This window comes from Phoca vitulina, unplaced genomic scaffold, assembly GCF_004348235.1.
Source record: "Phoca vitulina isolate PV1807 unplaced genomic scaffold, GSC_HSeal_1.0 scaffold32, whole genome shotgun sequence".
Classification (NCBI taxonomy): domain Eukaryota; kingdom Metazoa; phylum Chordata; class Mammalia; order Carnivora; family Phocidae; genus Phoca; species Phoca vitulina.
The window spans coordinates 20884362-20906389 of NW_022589735.1; positions in this window are offsets into that span (position 1 = coordinate 20884362).

Sequence of the window (22028 nt, forward strand, 5' to 3'; positions counted from 1 at the left end):
ATCTGACAGATTCTCTAGGAAGATCTGTCTTCATTTTTGTCTGGACCACTAGGGCAAGTTTGGGGCTGGAAGGCAGGGCAACAGATAGGCCAACAAGGCGACTGACCTCAAGTCTAGTGTGGTGAAATACACTGATGGAATGTGAATTACAGATTTCACGGAGGCCTGGGTGAGCTCGTTTTACGGAAGTGGGTGTTTAGCTCTAGTCATTTCCCATGCATGTACGGGATCTTCACTTATTCAAGTTTTTAAGTGCATAAAGACACCGATGGGATGTGGGGACGATCTTGGGTTTTTCCCATACTGTGTAATAATGAAAAATTGCCAGAAAATTCTTGGCAAGAAATTTAGAAATTCTCTACCACAGGGTAAAAAATACCACTCTCAGCAGAAATCTTTAGTAGTGGTTCTCTTAAGAAAGGCTTATCCTTTGTGATGGGCAGTTCTGCCCTGTACTGACTTTGAAGCTCTCCATCCTCCTTTTAATCCTGTGTCCAAGACTGTCCATTCTCCTGTCTCCTACGACTGGTTGAGCAGTAGGTGACATGTCTGGGCATCTTTAGATCTGGCTGCATGACCACTGAGACTGTCACTAAGGTTTTCAGTCCTCATTTGTAATTGTCTGATGCAATAAAGTATTCTTTTCTTTATCCGACACTTGTATACTTGTGCACGTATGTTGTGGGCAACTTTAGTACGTGATTTACTCCTGGTCTCAGCCAAGAAAATCCAAGATCACCTTGTGAGTTTATAGGAAATAGGCTTATTTCTACTGTTAGGACACAGGATCATTCATCAACTTATAGGCCACATTACATTGATTATTTTCTAATAATGAGTTACTTGCAAAGATACGTACGATCTTAAGAGAAGAAAATAAGTTTTAAAATACTCTTCTTGAGGGTGCCTGGGTGGCTCCGTTGGTTATGCATCTGCCTTCAGCTCAGGTCATGATCCCAGGACACTGGGATTGAGTCTGAGTGGGGTTCCCTGCTCAGTGGGGAGTCTGCTTGTCCCTCTCCCTCTGCCCCTCCCCACTGCTTGTGGTAGTGTGCATGCACACGCTCTTGCTCTTTCAAATAAATAAAATCTTTAAAATAAAATACTCATTTTTTTCAACCAAGTAACAAAAATGGAATACAGCTTTCATCTATTTTGCTTTGTTTTTTAGCTTATCTAGCTAGGATTTTGTCAAGTCACAGTGTAAATCAGAGAAAAAGAGGGGGAAGAAGTCCAAAGTAAGTCTTTCTAGCTACTCCCGTAAGACTGTAAGCTTTGTTGAACAAGGCTTTTTCTCTTCATTCTCGTCTTATTATGTCCTGCAAGACTTGGCTCTCAGCGTTATTAAGCTATGAAATACCAGAATCTAAATATGGAATACTTCATAAAGAAATGTTGATGTCAGGAAAGTAAATACCCTGTGTACATGATAAAATGCTCTCAAGCTCCCACCAAGAGCATTACCAGGGCATCACCATAGCATCTCAGGGGTCATACTTGATTAGATTTCTACTTCCCCTTCCTTACCGGAGAAAGAGGGGGAAAAATTATACTTGCAATTTGTTCTGAAGCTCAACTTGCCTGTTGATACGTTCATTTTGTTTGCTTTTCTTTAAACCTCGATCTACTTTTACCATACCCTTGCAGAGAGGCACGTTAATATGGAACAATTTAAAAAGCCAATTGTTTTCTTGTTGGCTGCTAAGATGCTTCTTAAAGATGAGCTAGCTTTTCCATTTCTCTTCATAGAACAATCCAGTGCTGAATAGACACTAAGCAGACACCAAATCAGGAAAAAAAAAAAAAATGAGGCCCAGGGCTAATCAAGAGTGTTTGAACGTAACCTTTACCTGACTAACATTCAAATGGGTTAGAAAAAAAGTCAAACCACCATGTGATTTTATTTAAGATTTGCTGTAATACCCTACTGTTTAATTTTTCATTCTTTATTTTGGTAGTGGCAAGTAAACAATTCATAGGTTCTTAATTTTCCAGCAAATCACAATGAAATTCATGACATTTTGGAATTATTTGGGGGAAATATTTGCCTAGAGTGCAAGTTTCATAAAGAAGGTTGTGTTGGTTTTTTTTTTCCATGATATAAAAACAATACCATACCCAAAAATGTCTTATTGGAAAAAAATGATTTTTCATATATTTGTTGTGAGATTTGAAAAAACATCAAATAGGTGCTCATGAAAATTTCTACACTAACGTGTTTGGAATCTGTTTTAGCAATACCTATTCCTAGCAATACCTATTCTCTGCTCACTCAGGATGATCACAATATATCCTGAACAAAGAAAGAACACAGAAATTTCAGTAATTTCCATTCCTATTAATCTCTTAGGGATTGGTTAAAAACTGTGTGGTCTTTCCCTATCAAGATTCTGATGGCATTTTTTAAAGAAGTAGAAAAAATAATCCTCAAGTTTATATGATACTAAAGCAATCCTGAGAAAGCAAGAAACATCACGCTTACTGATGTCAAGCTATTCTGCAAAGCTATAGTAATTGAAACAAGACGGTATCAGCATAAAAATAGACAAAAGATCAACAGAATAGAACTAAAATGCTGAAATAAACCTAAGCATCTATAGTCAGCCATTATCTGACAAGAAGTCAAGAATATGGAGAAAAAAAGTCTGTTTAATAAACGTTGCTAGAAAAATTGAGTAGTCACATGTAAAAGAAGGAACCTAAACCCCTATCTTATACCACTCACAAAAATTAACCCAAAATGTAAGACCTGCCTGAAACTATGAAAGTCCTAGAAAAAACATAGGGATATGCTGACACAGCTCCTAGCAATGATTTTTTTGGATAGGATACCTAAAGCACAAGCAACGCAACAAAAAATAAGTGGGACTCCATCAGAGTAAAAAGCTTCTGCACAGCAGATCAACCAACCAGCCAAGTGGCAACACAACCTATGGAATGGGAAAAAGTATTTTCCAATCTTAAATCTGTTAAGGAGTTTATATCCAAAATACAGACCTCAAAAACTCAATAGCAAACAAACACACACACAAAAAAAACCCACAAATAAATTGAATTTTAAAAATAGGCAAGATGCCGGGGCGCCTGGGTGGCTCAGTTGGTTAAGCGACTGCCTTCGGCTCAGGTCATGATCCCGGAGTCCCGGGATCGAGTCCCACATCGGGCTCCCTGCTCAGCGGGGGGTCTGCTTCTCCCTCTGACCCTCTTCCTGCTCGTGCTCTCTGTCTCTCATTCTCTCTCTCTCAAATAAATAAATAAAATCTTTAAAAAAAAAAAATAAAAAAGATTTAAAAAAAAAAAAAAAAATAGGCAAGATGCCTGAATAGCATCTTTTCCCCAAGAAGATACATGAAACAGGTGTGTGATAAAATGCTCAACTAGCCATTAAGAAAATGCAAATCAAATGGGATGCATCTGCCAGGGCAAGAACAATGAGAGCAAAAATAACCAACTGGGACTAGAGCAAACCAAAAAGCTTTTTGCCCAGTGAGGAAAATTACCAATGAAATGAAAAGGCGACCTATTGAAAGGGGGAAGGTACTCACAAATATGCATCTGACAAAGGGGTTTATATCCAAAATTACAAGAACTCCTACAACTCAACACCAAAAAAAACAAAAAACAAAAAAAATCCATAGTCCAATCAAAAAAAAAAAAAACATACAAAACAGGCAGAGGATGCGAATAAACATTTTTCCCAAGAAGGTATACAGATAGCTAAAAGACTCATAAAAAGATGTTCAGCATCGCTAATTATCAAGGAAAGGCAAATCATAACCACAGTGAGATATCACCTAATGCCTGTTTGAATCAGCAAAAAGACAAGAGATAACCAGTCCTGGTGAGGATGTCAAGAGGGAACCTTTGTGGACTGTTGGTGAGACTGTAAACCCGTTCTGCCACTAAAGAATATGGAGTATGGAGGATCCTCAGAAAATTAGAAATACAACTACCACATGATCCAACAATTCCACTTCTGGGAACACATCCAAAGCAAACAAAACCACACACTTGAAAATTTATCTTCACTCCCATGTTCATAGCAGCATTATTTACAAGAGCCAAAACACGGATACATTCTACGTGTCAATCAACAGATGCATGGATAAAGAAGGTGCGATACCTAAGTATACACACATACACAACGGCATAGTATTTGGCCATAAGAAAACAAGGAAATCCTACCATTTCAATCAACATGGATGGACCTCGAAGGCATTTTGCTCACTGCAATAAGAAATCAGGCAGAGAAAGGCAAATATTGTACAGTCTCATTCATATGTGTTATCAAAAACCAACAAACTGGGGCACTTGGGTGGTTCAGTCAGTTCAGCATCCAACTTTATTTCAGCTCAGGTCATGATCTTGCAGTCATGGGATCAAGCTCCACGTTGGGCTCCATGCTCAGCATGGAGTTTGCTTGACCCTATCCCTCTGCTCCTCCCCACCACTCTCTCCCTCTCAAATAAATAAATAAATAAAATCTTTAAAAAAAAAAAAAGACCCTAACACCTAACAAACCAACAGAAAAACTCAAAAAAAAAAAAAAGATGAATCTGCGGTTCCAGAGGTAGGACCTAGGGGAAATTGGAACAAAGTGGGCAAAACATACATACTTCTACTTACAAGATAACAAGTTCTAGGGATGTAAAGTACAGCATGATGACAACAGCTAACACTGATGTATGATACACAAGCAAGTTCCTGAAAGAGTAAATCCTCACAGTTCTCATCACAAGGGAAAAATTTTTTTTTTCTTTCTTTTTTGGCGTTCTCTTTTTATCTCTGGAAGATGGTGGATGTTAACTAACTCTATTACAGTAGTTACTTCTAATATATGTAAGTCAACCATTATGTTCTATGCTTTGTGCTTTTACAGCGATGCCTATCAATTATATTTCAATACAACTGGAAAAAATAAAAGCACCTGTTTAAAACAGGTATTTATGAAAATGTGACTTGTAAGATATACTAAGGAAAGTATTTGTTCAAGTGATTTAAGAGATAGCTCTTCTACACTCCCTTGAAAGAAGAGTAAAAAAGGAAGCATGTGAAAAAGATGCTGGAGGGGAGGCAGGTGGGGCAATGGGGTAACTGGGTGATGGGCATTATGGAGGACACATGATGTGATGAGCACTGGGTGTTATATGCAACTGATGAATCCCTAAATTCTGCCCCTGAAACTAATAGTACACTCTATGTTAACTAAATTGAATTTAAATAAAGAATTTTTTAAAAGATCCTTATGAGTGTAAAAAAAAAAAAAAAGTGTGATCCAATAGAATCTATTTATAATACTGATTAACTCACGAAATGGAGCAGAAGTGGTAGAAAAGTTGAGTGAGAAGGTAAAGACATCAAGAAAGGGAAAGCAAGGGGAGATTGATAATACGCTGGGACAAAAGCACAAGAGACAAAAATCAGGACAAGTTGGAGCCAAGTTCAAAACTTGTGGAATACTATTTCACGCATCAACTAGAAGATGAAACATTCCCAGGAACAGCCCACAGTATCTTTAGAAGAACACGACATGGGGGGCACCTGGGTGGCTAAGTCAGTTGAGCATCTGCCTTTGGCTCAGGTCATGATCTCAAAGTTCTGGGATCCAGCCCAGCGTCAGGCTCACTACTCAGCAGGAAGTCGGCTTGTCCCTCTGCCTCTGCCCCTCCCCCCTTCTTGTGCTCCCTAATAAATTTTAAAAATCTTTTTTAAAAAAGAAGAAAAAGAATATGACATGAATATATGCATACATAAAACATACATCAACATCCTCATGGAAGTAGGATTGGAACATGGAGGCTATAGCATATCTTGCCACAGGGAACCAATTGATCTAGTGGGCTTGAAATATTTTCTATCAATGTAATCAATTATTTTAGAGAATTATTAAATCAATTCCCTGAATTCAGCCTTTCAGGTTCATGGGGTGATCAGGTGGGAGGGTAAGGATGACTGTCTTCCCATTCTTTTTTAGCACATTTTGTCTGTAGGTTCCTATCCCTGGGGATTTGAGTCTTTACATAAATAAAGATATATAGGGTAAAAGGTAAGTATGTGTATACACATATAGAATAACCTAAGAATTACCAACATATACCTGAGGAGAATGAGCAGATCTCCCAATGCTTCCAAAGTAAAGATGGAAAGTTTCTGAGAAAAGGCCTCTGAGAATATTGGTGGGATTGAGTATTAAGTATAAAGGAATGCACAGGAAGAAATGTGCCAAAGAGACAATCATTTCATAATCATATGTGCTTCACTGACTAGAGCAGAAGGCCCAAGTAGGCTAATAATGTGAACGTGGTAGGAGACATCTGTTGTTTGTGACTGTCCAGAATTCTCTTTCTCATTTCTCTAACAGCATCATGATTTTCCTATGGACAAACACCCTCCCTCTACTTCTAATAGACATGGTTTGGGTAAGGTTAAGGCTCCAATTGTGAGCATGTGTCTTGGGCCTGGCCAGTAATAACACCACAACCCCACAATCCCAGAGATTAGTTTAGGGATGAGCATGTGACTGAAATCAGCCAATCAGAATAATGCAAGGAACTATTAGCAAAGTTTGGGGAGAGATACTCTCTTTCATCTGGTTCTGCTGAGCCGGTACAATATAAACCTGCAGCTTCTGGGGGAAACTTTGCCATCACATGAGAACAGCCTGCTTGGAGAAAGTTGCCAATACATATAAGAGTAATGGCCATACATAGAAGGAGACAGATTTCTGATAACCTTGAACACCCTGGGTCCAACTATGCCTGAATTCCAATAGCTCTGCAATCTTTCAATTATGTGAGCCAATCGACGGCCTTTTCCACTAAAGCCATTTTCAGTTGAGTTTGTTACTAGCAACCTAAGGAATCTTAACCAATAAAATAGCTGAGATGGGGAAAAGAAGATAGAAGATTTTGAGCTCTAATCTGAGCCAGCGGGCCATAAAACCCAGGAATATAGGTAAGGCTCCCTTGTCGGTAGAAGTAGGATCCAGAGTTCAGGGATGGCAAAGTTTTATAAAACTTATCATTCAAAGCAGGTACTTTAATTAGCAATATAACCTTGAGCAAATAATTCAATCTTTGGGGGCCTCAATGTTCTTCTCATCTATAAGTAAGAATAACAATTTCTACCCTAGAGGATATTGGTGACTATAAAATGACACGATACTTTTGCAATATGGAAGGTGCTCAGTAGGAACTACATCCCTTCTGCATTCCTAACTGGAAATACCACGGCCAAAATCCTTACACAGACTCTGGAAACTCAAGTTACTTTATGAATGTCCCAGGGCAGCCCGTTTTCCCATGCTCATGTTCAGGCTCAAAAGTTAGATTCTTTGCCATCACGATCGTCCCTATCTCTTCTCAATGTAGTTTTATTCATGACAAGATGTTTTATCAATCAAGGAAGTTTGCATTTTAAGGAGGGTCACATAAAATGGAAACACTTAAACCTGTAAGAATGATTTCCTCAAGTGACGTTTTAAGTATGCGAGGGCAAGTTTGTTGAAACAGGGAATTAAGTTCACCTAGATGTTAAGATGGCATATTAAAAAAAAAAAAAACTCACAAATTAAGTCACATACACCTAATAGCTTCAAGTTTAGAGAAAACTGACTAGCAGGAAGCAATTCAGCTGCATGAAATAATTAAAGCTGCACGTCTCAGAATAAAGCATGCTGTACGTTGAGACTTGAATATCAATGGAGTGGAATCATGACCCAACACTGAGTTCAATACTAGAAACAACTAATCATTTAGAAAGTGTTTCCCCATCTCTCTTTCCCCCTCACAATTTCACCCCACGACTGACCTCCCATATTGAATATAACTATACTGCACACACTCTGGTGTTTCACACAGAGAGTCTTCTAGTCCTGCTATTTCTGCAGATTTCCTTTCTTCACAGGTAGCACTTCGTCTACCATGTTCCCCAGCCAAATACTTCGGCTGACACTCAAGCAGTCTGTGAACACATCTCATCAATTCTACCTTCTCCACCTTTCTCGTATCTGACCTCACATTCCTGCTCACATTTTTTTTTTTTTAATATAGGACACTGTCTCTCACCACGAACTAGATCCTAATGTGATCTGCTGCCTCTCGTCTCCTGCTCCTCCAACTCCTTCTCCATATCACTGCTATGGTATTTTGTTTTCTTAACAAAAAGCCGTTTCTGTCTCCTATGTCCATCTGCTTCATGTCACTGTGGATTTTCTCCCTCTCTCTCAAATACCTGGCCACACTGTGACCACAGGATGAATCTCATTTATTTCCAAGTCTCATTTTCTGTCTTCTCCACTATCAACCTTGTGGTAACCTCTCCCCTTCCCCTTCTGTGCTGACCGACCCTGCATTGACTTCTTCCATTGCATCTCTGACAATCCACTATGTTGGTTCCAAGAGCTCTTCCTCCTACTTCATTTGTTCTGTTGCAGACATTCTGAGGACATGAAATGTTTATTATTCACCTCTGTAGGTCCAAGGACTAGATGCATCATATGTGCTTAATGAATACTGAGAAACCTATTTCACTTATACAACTTGGTATACCTGATATAGAGGAAGAAACTGTAGAGAAACTTGCAAAAAATCCAACGACAGAATAAACAATCAGGGCTGATTACATTCTGTAGCCAGGACACAATTAATTGGGTAACACAGGTGGCATTTTATGAGAGGGTGGTTGTAAACTTCACTCCAAAAAGACAGCACATCCCATACTACAGCAGATAGTATTTCCCAAAAATGTCATTGTGGTATCTCCCATCCCACATGGTCTTCAACATGATCATGCTACCCCTCTATTAAGCAGTAAGTAGAATCTCCACCTCTTTAAATCCGGACAGCCCCTGTCATTGCTTTGACCAAAACAACATGGCGCACATAATACTGTTCCAATTCTGGGAATAGCCCTGAGCTGGCCTAGCAATTTCTGTTTCCTGCTTCTTAGAAGTTCGCTACCATGCATGAAACGCAACCACCAGGCCACTCGTCTTTAAGAAGCCTAATCCCCATGAAGAGGAGATGAATAGTGTGAGATCAATTAACCCTGAGGCACCTGCCATGGGAATAAAGACTTCATCTTACACAGCGGTCCAGGGGAACCTTCTGATGACTGCAGTCCCAGGCACCATCTACCTACACAGCATGGCATCCCAAGTTAGAACCACCCACCAGTGCCCAGACCACCCACAGAACCAGGGAAAGAATAGCAAGTTCTTTTCAATGCTCTCAATTTTTGGGGTGATGTGTTACACCACAAGGGATAACTGGAACACATAATTAGGTTTTCCACTTTCTCTAACACTGTTAGAATTTCCAAACTGATTAGTAACAATACAGGCTACCTTTCAAGCATTAAGCCATCCATCAACTTCATGAAAAGAAATCGAGAATGCAGGTGCACCTGGGTGGTACAGTCAGACGGTTAAGGGACCAACTCTTGGTTTCAGCTCAGGTCGTGATCTCAGGGTCGTGAGATCGAGCCCCGCCATGGGCTTATGCCCCCCACCCTTCCCCCACATCAGGCTCCAAGCTCGGTGTGGAGTCTGCTTGAGATTCTCTCTCCCTCTGCCGCCCCCCACTATGCTCGCTCTCTCCCTCTCTCTAAAATAAATCAATCCATCTTCAAAGAAAAAAATAAAACAAGAATGCAAAGGCAATAGCAGTACCATAGAGTAATACCTGAAAATCTTTTTAATTGAAAAAATGGTCTCTAAACAAAAACATAGGATAAAAATTTCAATACCCACTTATGCTGAACTAGTAGAAATAATTATGTCCCCTCCAATGGAAATCATACAGTATAAAAAAACTACTTAAGCCCTGTATAAATTGTTACCAACTGATGTCAGTGTAGTAAGTTAAGTTGAATAACAGTATGTACAATATGGATCTCATTTTATAAAGGAGTATGTATTTTTAAGTTTAGAGGGAAAAAAATACTGAAGTATATACCTAAAAGGACCTAATTATTTCTGGGAAATTGATCAAAGAGGAGGATTTAACTTTATTTATATCATAATGAACACTTTTATAATGAATATGGGCCACAACTACTTTAAGACAAATCTAGAAGAAAAAAAATACATGTTTATCAAGTATCTGATATTCTCTCTCTCCTCACCCTCCCCTCACTCTGGCATCATCTAACTCTATCTTTGTAACTTATGTACATATTTGTTCATCTTCAGCTTAACAATACCATAGAATTTCAGGGCATAGGACATGTTATTCTTATCAGGAGTCAATTTATATGACAAATTCAAATCCAAACTCCTTAACCTTAGAGACTGAGGCATCCACAATTTTGTTCTCAACTATCAACACATTTTTTCCCCAGATTTTGATAGGCTTGATTCCAAAACTATGTCTGTCCTAGAACTATAGCCTGGTTTTGCTTCTTTGTTTTCCCTGCATCTGGATAGCTTGTGCTGTTCTCTTCATGAAATTCACGCACTCAGGGTCACCCCCACGTCCACACACACCGTCCACACTTTGAGGACAATGCTGCTGCCATGTTTTCCTCCAGTAGGAGTCCTATAGCACTGTATCTGCTCTTTGTTCACCTTTGTCACTTTTTACCTAGTATCTTTTTGAAATTCTCTTATTACTAGGTATTTTGAATAGATAATTCATACAATTCACAGTTCAAATGTGTTTAAAAACACAGTGAATGATCTCTCTCTCCAGCCACCCTCTTCCTCATCCTTCTGTCAACCGCTGATTTGTTTTCTTGTGATCCTTTTCAGGGATGTTTGAACGTGCATAAAAGCACATGCATCCTGTTATTTTCCCTGTTTTTCACATAAATCATGGAGTACTATACACTGCTCCAGACTTTGCACTTCATACATTTACTCATTCAACCACAAAGATTTATAGAGCGGCTACTATATTCTGGCAACTCTTCTAGTCAGTGGAGAAACAGAAAAAAGTCCCACCCTCATGGAGGTAACATTCTTAGAAAAGACACAGACAAGCAACAAAATCACTACAGTATATCGTATGTCAGATGCTAAGAACTAACTATAAAATAATGGTAACAGTAAAGCAGGACAGGAAAATATTATGGAGGTTAACATTTTAGATAGGGTCACCTCTAAAGTCCTCACTGAAAAGATACTTTTTAAATCAATGCTGCGGACAGCTAGGGTATTAACCATGTGGCTCTCGGGCAGTAGCATTTCAGAACAAGGGAACAAATATGAATAAGTGGGATTCTGTCTGGTGGGTTCTAGAGATAGCAAAATGTTTGTTATGGTTGTAGCAGAGTAAACAAGTGACCTGCTAGTGTTTTAAATATTTGTATTCATCTTTTGCTTATTTAAGACTAAAAGATCAGGGGCTCCTGGGGGAGGGGCTCAGTCAGTTAAGCGTCTGCCTTCGGCTCAGGTCATGATCCCAGGATCCTGGGACTGAGTCCTGCATCAGGCTCCCTGCTCGGCAGGGAGCCTGCTTCTCCCTATCCCCCTCCCCCTGCTTGTGTGTGCTTTCTCTCTGATAAATAAATAGATAAATAAATAAATAAAGTCTTAAAAAAGACTAAACAATCACCTAACTTAGTAAGATTAGTATGCATGGTTCACCTTAGTTTCTTGTAGTACTTAACTCAAAGCTTCATGAATAGTAAGTGCTCAAGAGTTGCTAAATTATAAGTAGATACAGACATCAATGAATGAACAAATGATGCATCATCTAAGGCCAGGGGTATTTACTGATTCCGGGCCTTTCACATACCACTCTCTCAGTGGAAGACACTGTTCTCCCACATACGCATGTGACCTGCAGTTTTCCAAGACTCTTACTCATATGTCACTGCTCAGTGGGGCCGCGGATTGTCTTATTGATTAACCAGACAACCAAAGTAAGCAAAGAAAGACCACAAGGCTGATTAATACCTCTCCTTATGCTTCTGAACCAGAGAACCTGGGCATCGCTGCCTATTTCCCTAGCAAGCATCTGGAGGAAGAAGGTACACGTGAAAATTGATATAGCAAAAATCCCCATCCTTCCACCCCAGAAAGTCATGTAGATGTATTTCGTCAGTTATTGGCAACTATAGAATATATATTAGGTGGGGGGTTTACATCTGTAATATCCTGACAGGCACAATCCAATTTTCTCGAATACAGACCTGTCATCTCAAGACAGGTAAAGGGGCTTGGAGGTATTTCTCAGTGTGACTGAAGGAGATGTATATACCCAAATTCTCTAATTTGTCTCTGACTTGCCACATGCATACTTTTTGAGCTTCTCTAATGAGATTTGTACCTATTAAACTGAGTTAAGCTAGGATGCTCTCCAGATGAAATTTCAGGAGAAAGAACAACTCTATATTTAAAAACCAAAAAGATGATGGGCGAAGAACATAGAATTCTTAATAAAATCTCAATTCCAGTATTCCTGAGCTAGGTCTCCCCCGCGAGTGAAGTCAGTGCTCATTCGTTGACTCGCTGCCAAATCTGACTCTGTTTTTATCTTACTTTTCATGGATGCTTCATGAAACAGACATCTACATTCTGAAAACTGTTTTCCATGCGACGTGCATCAAGGAAACTTGTTCCATAAGCACATCTGGTCCCGTCTCAGTATGCTGTGAGGAGAATCTCACGTTATCTCAGTGCCGCAACATTAAAACTTGCAAGAAAATGTTGCCTCACTAAACACATTCAAGGACAGCTCATGTCAGTATTTTCAAACCCTTTAAGCCATCATGTTATCCTCGCATGCATATCATATTGTTGTTCTTGTTTCTCATCAAGGCATAGACGAGTTCTGAAAACACGGCTCCAATTTCTTCAGAATGTCTCGAGTACCGTGCATCATTTTTCAACAGATGCACAAAAGCACTCATTGATCTCCCAGGCATTTAATACCTAGGAGAAAGCTAAAACTGTGTGCATTGCCGTACATTTTTAAATTGCAGTTTACATAGCTGTTTACAGGTTCTTCCATTTTTACTGCCCTAAAAAGTCTATTTCTCAATTGTAAAACCTTGTACAAGGAAAATTATGGGCTAACAACCTCAGTGGAAAAGTCCTCTGTATACTCTAAACACTGTCGCCTACTCCAACCCTTCTGAGATCTATTTTGTGACTTAAAGTTGTCTCCAGTGTCTCCTGTACTTACATTGAAGACAAATACACAGCCTGTGCTAACACTGTATCTTTTTAAAATTTTTATTCATTGCAAGTATTTAGGCCTAAAAGAAGTGAATCTTGTACATGTGCAAGAAATGTGTGTGCATCTATAGGTGTACAAGTCATTTGCAACAAGAAAATAATTTCATTTGGAAAGAACATTGAAATGATCAGACAGAAAAGGAAAAGCAATCTGTGGCTTTTTTTAAAAGATTTTTTTATTTATTCATTCATTTGACAGAGCAAGAGAGAGCTGAGTAGGGGGAGGGAGAAGAGATGCAGCATCCCGACTGAGCAGGGAGCCTGATGCGGGGCTCGATTCCAGGACCCTGGGATCATGACCTGAGTCAAAGGTAGGTGCTTAACCGACTGAGCCACCCAGGTGCCCCAAAATCTGTGACTTTATGGAGGGGTAAATTAGAAGTTCTGAAGAATAAAGTAGTTTTTTAAGTTCAGTGGGTAGTAAGTAAAATGTTTAATAGCAGGAAACATTTAAAGTTTTGAAATTTTGTCTATGTTTTCAGCTTATAAAATATTTGTACATCCCTCATTCTTTCAACTGCAAAAGTTTCAGAAACGGAATTATTTTTGTCAAATATTAACTATGCAACTGACAATTTTTCAGATGGCAGACACAGTCACTAAATTAAGTGGAAGTCTTCTTAAAATTTCTAATACATCCAGTTACAGAATATAGTTTTCAGATTTATTATTTTCATAAAATTGTCATTAACATGTGAATTACTACATAAAATAAAACTAGATAAGCTTAGGATAAATATTCTAGGTTCAATTTCTTTAAAAATAAGGTAAGCACATTTTCCCAATATCCTATATACAAGGGTATAAAATAACCTCACAAAGATTCAGGATTCAATAATGTAAACTTACTTCCGATGAACTGCCCATAGCGCATCAGCCAACAACACTTGCTAGATGCCCAGTTAACGCAGGGTTTAAAGACCACAGCAAGTTCCATCTGTCTTTGTTCATTTTACTATCCTGGAAGAAACTTCCTTCCAGTGCCAGTCACTGGACTAGCTCTGGGAGTGGAGCAGTGAACAGGACTGAGAAGGTCAGAGCTCTCAAGGAGTTCACATTCTAGTGAGAAAGGTAGAGAGTGAACAAGTATAGGAATAAGTCAACAAGCTAATTTTGGGGGGTAATGAAAGCTATGAAGAAAATAAAACAGGGTACTGAACCACAGGTATAATAAAAGGGCTCATGGTACTTGAGATCCAAAGATCACAGGAGGTGACATTTGAACAGACACCTGAATGATAAGGAACCAGCCAAGGAAAGATGTAGAGGCCAGAACATTCTAGAAATAATAAGTATTAGTAAAAGAGACTTGATACAAATGTAGGATATTCGAAGAAAATAATTTAGCAGTCTCCAATTTTGACTATAATGGTATAATGACTATCAGACTTAAAATTCCCATTGCAGGTAAGTATAAAAGTGGGCAAAACTGGGGCACCTGGGTGGCTCAGTCAGTGAAGCATCCAACTCTTGATTTCTGCTCAGGTCATGATCTCAGGGTCATGGGATCAAGCCCCGGGTCGGACTCTGTGCTGGGTGTGGAGCCTGCTTGGGATTCTCCCTATCCCTCTTCCCCCTCCTTCTCTATCTCCCTCCCTCTCTAAAAACAATAATAATAATAATTATTATTATTATTAATAATAAATAAATAAAAGTGGGTGAAACTGTAATAGTTTTCAATCACTGCACAATGTATCACTCGTGTCTGGGATCCCAGAGAGCTGGAAGCACGTGCACTGTACTCCAAATCCAACACCAACAAGGAACGCTCCAACAGCCAAGAATGGTCTGGCTAGGTAGAGGACATCGAGTCAGGGTTGAGGGCTACTGAAAAGGCTGAAATTTGTGAGACAGGAAATTGAAGAGAAAGAAACTACACAAAAATGTGCACGAGAGTCCCCCGGACTCTCAGGTTAAATACTCAGCTATGCATACACGTGCAGGAAACACTCCATATGGCATGGCACCAAACAACTATGGGGCTTGAGGAGATTTAAAGCAATTCCGGACAGTTCCTAGTGCTGTAAGATGTTGCAGCGCTGACCCCCCACAGTGGTAAAACCTTACTGAGCACGCCATGCATTTAACTGAAATCTCAGTGAGGACAGAGCTTGGGAATAGAGCTACTCTCAACCTAGCATTAGAACTACTCTAGAACCGCACTACAGAAGCCAAAATCAACCCCTGACAAATACAAGTTGAACCTCCAATAAGTTTACAGCCAAACAGAAGAAGACTCAACCACTATGAAGTCAAGATGACACAATCAAGATTTTCAACAATGTAGCATCCACAACAAACAGCATATGGTAAGAATGAAATTATGAGACAAAGAGGCAGAAATGTGACCTCAAACTGGAGGGAAAGTATCAGTCCATGGAAACACTTGTAAAGATGACACAGATGTTGAAATGAGCAGGTAAATGCATTTTTAACGATTAAGTATGTTCAGGGGCACCTGGGTGGCTCAGTCGGTTATATGTCAGACTCTTGGTTTCGGCTCAGGTCATGATCTCAGCAGGGATGATCAGCCCCCATGGGTTCCAGGCTCAGCAGGGAGTTTGCTTGGGATTCTTTCCCTCTTCCTCTTCCCCTCTGCCCCTCCCTCTTTTGCCCCCCCGCCCCCACCATGCGCATGCTCTCTCAAATAAAAGAAAAATAAAGGAAAACTACTTATGCTCAAGGATTTAAAGAAAAAAATGGACATGCTAAGGGAACAGCTAAGGGATCTCAGAGAAGAACTAGAAATTATCTTTGAAAAATAACACAAATGCAAATTCTAAAACTAAAGATTAAGAGAATTTTCCCTTTAGGTATTTTTAATGTGACTGGAAGACACCAGAAGAAAACATCAGTGAATGTGGAGGCAGATCAGCAAAAACTCTCCGAACTTAGCTGCAGAAAGCACAAACTTTCTGGAAAAAAAAAAAAAATGAACAGAGCTTCAGTCACATGAAGCGCAATTTCCAATTGTCAAACATACACGGTATGGGAATACAGCAGGAGAGAAAGAAAAGGAAGCAAAAAAAATTTTTTTTCAGCAGAAAAATTCGCAAATACAATTTTTAAAAATATCAATGCAGAGGTACAAAAAGCCCAATAAACCAGAAGCCAAATAACCACAAAGAAGACCACATGGAAATGCTCAATTGGATGCTGCACAGTGTCCATCCTGTGATTTTAGTTGATTTTATTGCATCACTTTGAACAGCGTTAGCATTTTTCTGGCTTGCAAGTAAATTACTTAAAGTATGCTGGATCCTTGGTAAGCTTTTTATTCTTTAAGAGGGTCTGGAGCAGTCTTTAGTTGAGAGCTAATATATTCCTACTTCTTACAATTAGTCTCTGGCAGATGTTTAAGTAACACATGGTAACTGTTATTATATCATTACTTGTTCCTTTACAATAGCATGTTCTCAGATATTCCCTATTCACATTTAAATAAAGTCCGTTCCTTATCAGCCTCTGGCACACTCACAGATAATAAACCACATCGTTAACCTCTATTCTCGAGATGGGGAAGACAAAGATTTAAGTCCTGAAGACAAGGTGCGAAGACTTTAAAAGCACATTTTGATTACAGCGGGAATTTTTATTTTTTTTAAGATTTTTGTTTATTTGCCAGAGAGAGAGAGCAAGAGCGAAGCAGGCTCCCCGTTGAGCAAGGACCCCGGCTGGGATCGTGACCTGAGCCGAAGGCAGAAGCTTAACCGACTGAGCCACCCAGGTGCCCCTGAGAAGTTTGTTGGTTTGGGTTTTTGGTTTTTTTTTGTAAGATTTTATTTATTTATTTATGTGAGGGAGAAAGAGCACACAAACACACACACAGCAGACGGAGAGAGAGCGTAGACTCCCCTCTCAGCAGGAAGCCCCATGCAGGGCTGGATCCTAGGACCCCGGGATCATGACCTTAGCAGAAATCAAGAGTTGGACACTTCACCAACTGAGCTACCCGGGTGCCCTGAGTAAAGATACATTTGTAAAAAACAGTAAGGGGGCTGTGCACTCAAGTCACTGACGACAAAACGCGTAACTCTGAGTCCTGTCACTAGGCACCCGCTGTTTGTTTTGCTGACCAGGAACATCCCGTATCGCCTAAAGCAGCTTCTTACAACCCACAGACGCAGCACAACAGAATACTGTTCCTGAAGAGGTGTGCAGACAAGGTTGAAGTTTGTAATACAACAGAAGCAAAGGTCTCAAACACGTACTTCAAAATGTTTACTCTTAATGATGGAGGTTGTTTTTATTGTCAGGTTTTATTTGAAAATCCCTTTTGATATGGGGACTTTTGTGCACCACTATTTGACTCTTGAGAAACTTTAACTCAATCCCACAGAGTCACACCTTTTCCCATCATTAATATTCCGGTGCCGGACCTTCCAGAGCTGGCCAATTGTTGTCACGTACCTGTGAATCTTAACACTCCCGACCCTATGGAATAAGAGTTCATTGGGAATGTTGGTTTGTTAAATCTGAAACCAGTTTGAATGCTAGGCCTGTGCATGGAATCACTTTCTATGTATTTTTGGTTTCCCTCTTCCATTGTTTTCCCATGTTCTGACCTATTCTCGAGGATTTTCAGAGCATGGCATCAGCCTCCCCGTATTTCCATGAGCACCTTGAGCAGTGCTGGGCTCTTAACAGTTTCTCAGTAAAAATAGTAATAATTACTGACAGACTAGATTCCGACTGGAACAAAAATGGAGTTCACGTTACAGTCCAATTTCCAGGTTCTTCAAATACCTAAGTGTAATTCTTCAGGGTTTTCTCAAAGAAAATGTCCACAGAAGCATCAAAACGTGATGAGAATAAACTACAAATACAGCCATCTTGGATTTAACCTATTTGGGGTAGTTTTTATGGAGATGTACAATTAGATCTTGATTCCAAACGGAGTAAGGTAATTTTCCAAGAGAAATCTCTGGCTTGTGCTGAAGTTTAAACATGGAAAAATCCATTTCACTTTCTAGCAGATACAGGCAGCTGAGGAAGTAATCTCCAGAAGTATGGCTTATTTCTCTTTTAAAGGAAGAATTCACAGAACTGTAGCAGAAACCACTAGCTCGACCTTCCATTTTAGCAGGATTATGTGCATGACACATGGCTGGACTTCATTTCCCAGCCGCTCTTGCAGCGACACAGGTCACGTGACCCAGTTTTCTCCAAAGGAATTCATGTTTAAATGTTATTCACCACTTCCAGGCAGGGGCTCTTAAGAGTGATTATACTTTCCAGCTAGTTGCAAATCTGAAGCAGACTCTAGCAGGTGTCAGAGACACAAGTAGGAAAGAATTCAAGATTCCTAAACCACTATGGGGAAAACCACCACCTACTAACCACCAACACCGTCCTTGGACATGAGCAAGAATTCAACATGTATTGTGCAGAATTCAACTTCTATTCATTTGGGAATTTGTTACAGCAGTTCAGCCTGTGAGATTTTTTTTAAGACCTAAGAAACAGTAACAGGAGAAATGAGAGAACAATTAGACCTCAGAACTTGGGTCAATATACAAGCCATTACAAACGACCATCCAATAATAAAAATGACAACACTCTGGTTTACCTCAAGCACTAACAATGAACTAATGATTCAGAAGAGTGAACTCATCATTCTATTGGCAACAACGTGGAGGACCTGGGTTCCCGAGAGCTGAAGTAGTTTTGACTTTAACTAACCAGTGTAAAATATATAGCATGTTGCTCTGGTTAACTCAAGAACCCACATAGTTCTTTTCTTTCCAAAACCCTCACAAAAACACACCTAGCATTTTTTTTTAGGTTCACCTAATAGGAGATCTGCAAAACAAATTGGTTTTTGGCAAGTGCCCATCCAGAGGCAGTTACTCATTCTGATGAAGTCTGTATTTATCTGAAGTGATCTTCATGAAAAGAGAAAATTCTAAGAAGACCCTTCTGAGGAGCCCAAGCTTCCTGTCAAGTGGTACTTTAGTTAAGTGATGTTCCATGATCATTTATGAGTCAGAATTTCATTTTTTTGCCCTTTTCTCTCTCTTGTCTCTCCTGGTAGCTTTCCGTTCCTCCTTTCTTCTGCCCCTTCTCCCCCAACCACTACCTCCCGCCCCCACACCCATCTGCCTGGTGTCTGCTTGCTAAGCACTTAATTGGGTGACAATGTTAAGTACTGAGAGAGAGAAAAATACTCAGTCCTCACAAAATCCTACAGAGTATAAGCATAAAGACACTAAAACTATAATGTGCCAAAACACAAGAAAGGCAGAGAGCAAGCATGGCATCTTTATTATTCTATGCCACTTATCAAGACTTCTATATGGACCAGGGCGGTGGGGAAGGGGTAGTATACTGATTGGGCAGGAAGGCCACTAACCCACTCCCGGTTTTAACTTCCTGGCTCCGTAACAAACTCTGAGAGGCAGAACTGCTGTGTCCACTAAGGAAAAATATTTCTCAGTAGTAAAAAATATAGTTGTTTCAGGATTTGAGGAAAGGAAATAGTGTTCAAGAACCCTGAATTAAGAAGAAAATGTCAATTTCAAAAAAAACCTCTGCCAGAGTAGGTACGGATTTGTAGGGACACACTGAAAGGAGAATGTGCACTAGTAAGAATAGGAAACACATGTGAGTAGAGAGGAAGGAACCAGCTAACTAGAGTTAAGAGTCACTATCACCAGGAAATGATCCTAGTTTGCAACAAAAGACAGCAGAGATGGATGTTTAAGGGGGATGGGCAAGTCTTGAAGGAAAGGGTGGGGATGAAGTCATCCAGGGGCTATCCTCAGAGAAAAGCAAACGTAGCCACCACAAAAATTTAAAAGTCTGTATTATTTGTCTCACATCTTGTAGGAATGTCTAAGTTATCCATTTCGGAATAATTAAAAATACAGAGTCCACAGGCAGAGTATGTCCTTGAGGATCACCAGGGACCAATCACAATGCCCCCATCTGCCACTGGGGAAGAGACAACAAAGCCAGGAAAATTGCATTAAAAAGAAACTAGGAAGAAGTCAAAACAGAAACACTTGTGACCTAGCCGTAGTGACTTGAAGCTTGTTTCAAAGATTGAAACGTTGCCAGCAAGGGGCATTTTTAGCTTTCATATGCCATCATGTGACTTAAAACTGTATTTTGTTTTTCTGTTAATTTTTTTCCTTTTAATATTGTGGTAAAAGGTCTAAAAAAAATTCCATAGATCCTGTCTTTTCTGTGTGTCTGATTGTTGTAGGACTGCTTGGACGTAGCCTATGTAGAGAGAGAGTTAAGAGATTTTGAAAAGACAGCTCCCCCATGGGGCGCCCGGGTGGCTCAGTCGTTAAGCGTCTGCCTTCGGCTCGGGTCATGATCCCAGGGTCCTGGGATCGAGCCCCGCATTGGGCTCCCTGCTCAGCGGGGGGCCTGCTTCTCCCTCTCCCACTCCCCCTGCTTGTGTTCCCTCTCTCACTGTGTCTCTCTCTGTCAAATAAATAAATAAAATCTTTAAAAAAAAAAAAGAAAAGACAGCTCCCCAAAAAAGAATGCCTCATGGCTATGCTATTACTATGGTTAATACATGTTGTATTATTTAAGTGTTTCTCATTCTCCTTCTTGACTGGGACCTCCAGGAGGCCTGACTTGCATCTCATTTACTCCTATACCCTCTCACCTACCCTAGTACCTGATACAGATCTGGAACTCAATCAAAGTTTGTTAATTGGATGCTTGAAGGAATCGAGCTAATTACCCAAATATCTCCTAGAAAGTTGAACTCATACATGTGTTAAATACAATGGAATATTATGCAGCCATCAAAAAAACACGGAATCTTGCCATTTGCAACAACATGGATGGAACTAGAGGGTATTATGCTAAGCGAAATAAGTCAATCAGAGAAAGACATGTATCATATGATCTCACTGATACGAGGAATTCTTAATCTCAGGAAACAAATAGGATTGCTGGAGTGGTGGGGGGTGGGAGGGATGGGGTGGCTGGGTGATAGACATTGGGGAGGGCATGTGCTATGGTGAGCGCTGTGAATTGTGTAAGACTGATGAGTCACAGACCTGTACCTCTGAAACAAATAATACATTATATGTTAAAAAAAAAAAATGAATGAGGGACTTTCAATGCCACTATAATTGAGTGAATGTATTTTCCCTATCCTACACCCAAAGTACAACTAAAAGACCTAGGAATTTGTGTAGAAAACAAATAGAGTAACAGTAGAAGTGTGGGTGCCTGGGTGGTTCAGTCAGTTGAGCGTCTGCCTTCAGCTCAGGTCATGATCTCAGGGTCCTGGGATCGAGCCCCAAGTCAGTCAGGATCCCTGCTCAACAGGCAGCCTGCTTCTCCCTCTTCCTCTGCCCCTCCCTGACACCGCACTCATGCTCTCTCTTATACTCCCTCTGTCTCAAATAAGTTTTAAAAACATCTTTTTAAAAAAATGTTTAAAAAAAAAAAAGAAAAACACTAAAAGTAGAGAGAAGATAGACTACCTAGAGACTTCAGGAACCCAAGGAAAGTTGTGGAGATTTCCAGGTTTTTCTTTTGGGGGGAAGGGGAGGTCTCATTTACTCTAGACTTGTAGCAGAAGAAGCCAAATACCTGGTAACATCAACAGGCACAGATAAAGTCCCAAGAAAGTTCACTCTTTCCAGTCAAAGGACCAGGAAGGGTCAGCCTAGCAATATAGAAGCTCCTGGACAATGATAATGGTTCTACTCTAGTCAAACACCACAGAACACTGTGTCCCAATCTGTACCCAGGCCAAAAAAAAAGGCCAAGTAGGGTGCTGAGATCTCACTCCCACCAAACTACAATGAGGCACCCCAATCCTGTCACTACGGTGGTATTTGAGAAGGTTGAGTAGAGGGCTGGGACTTCC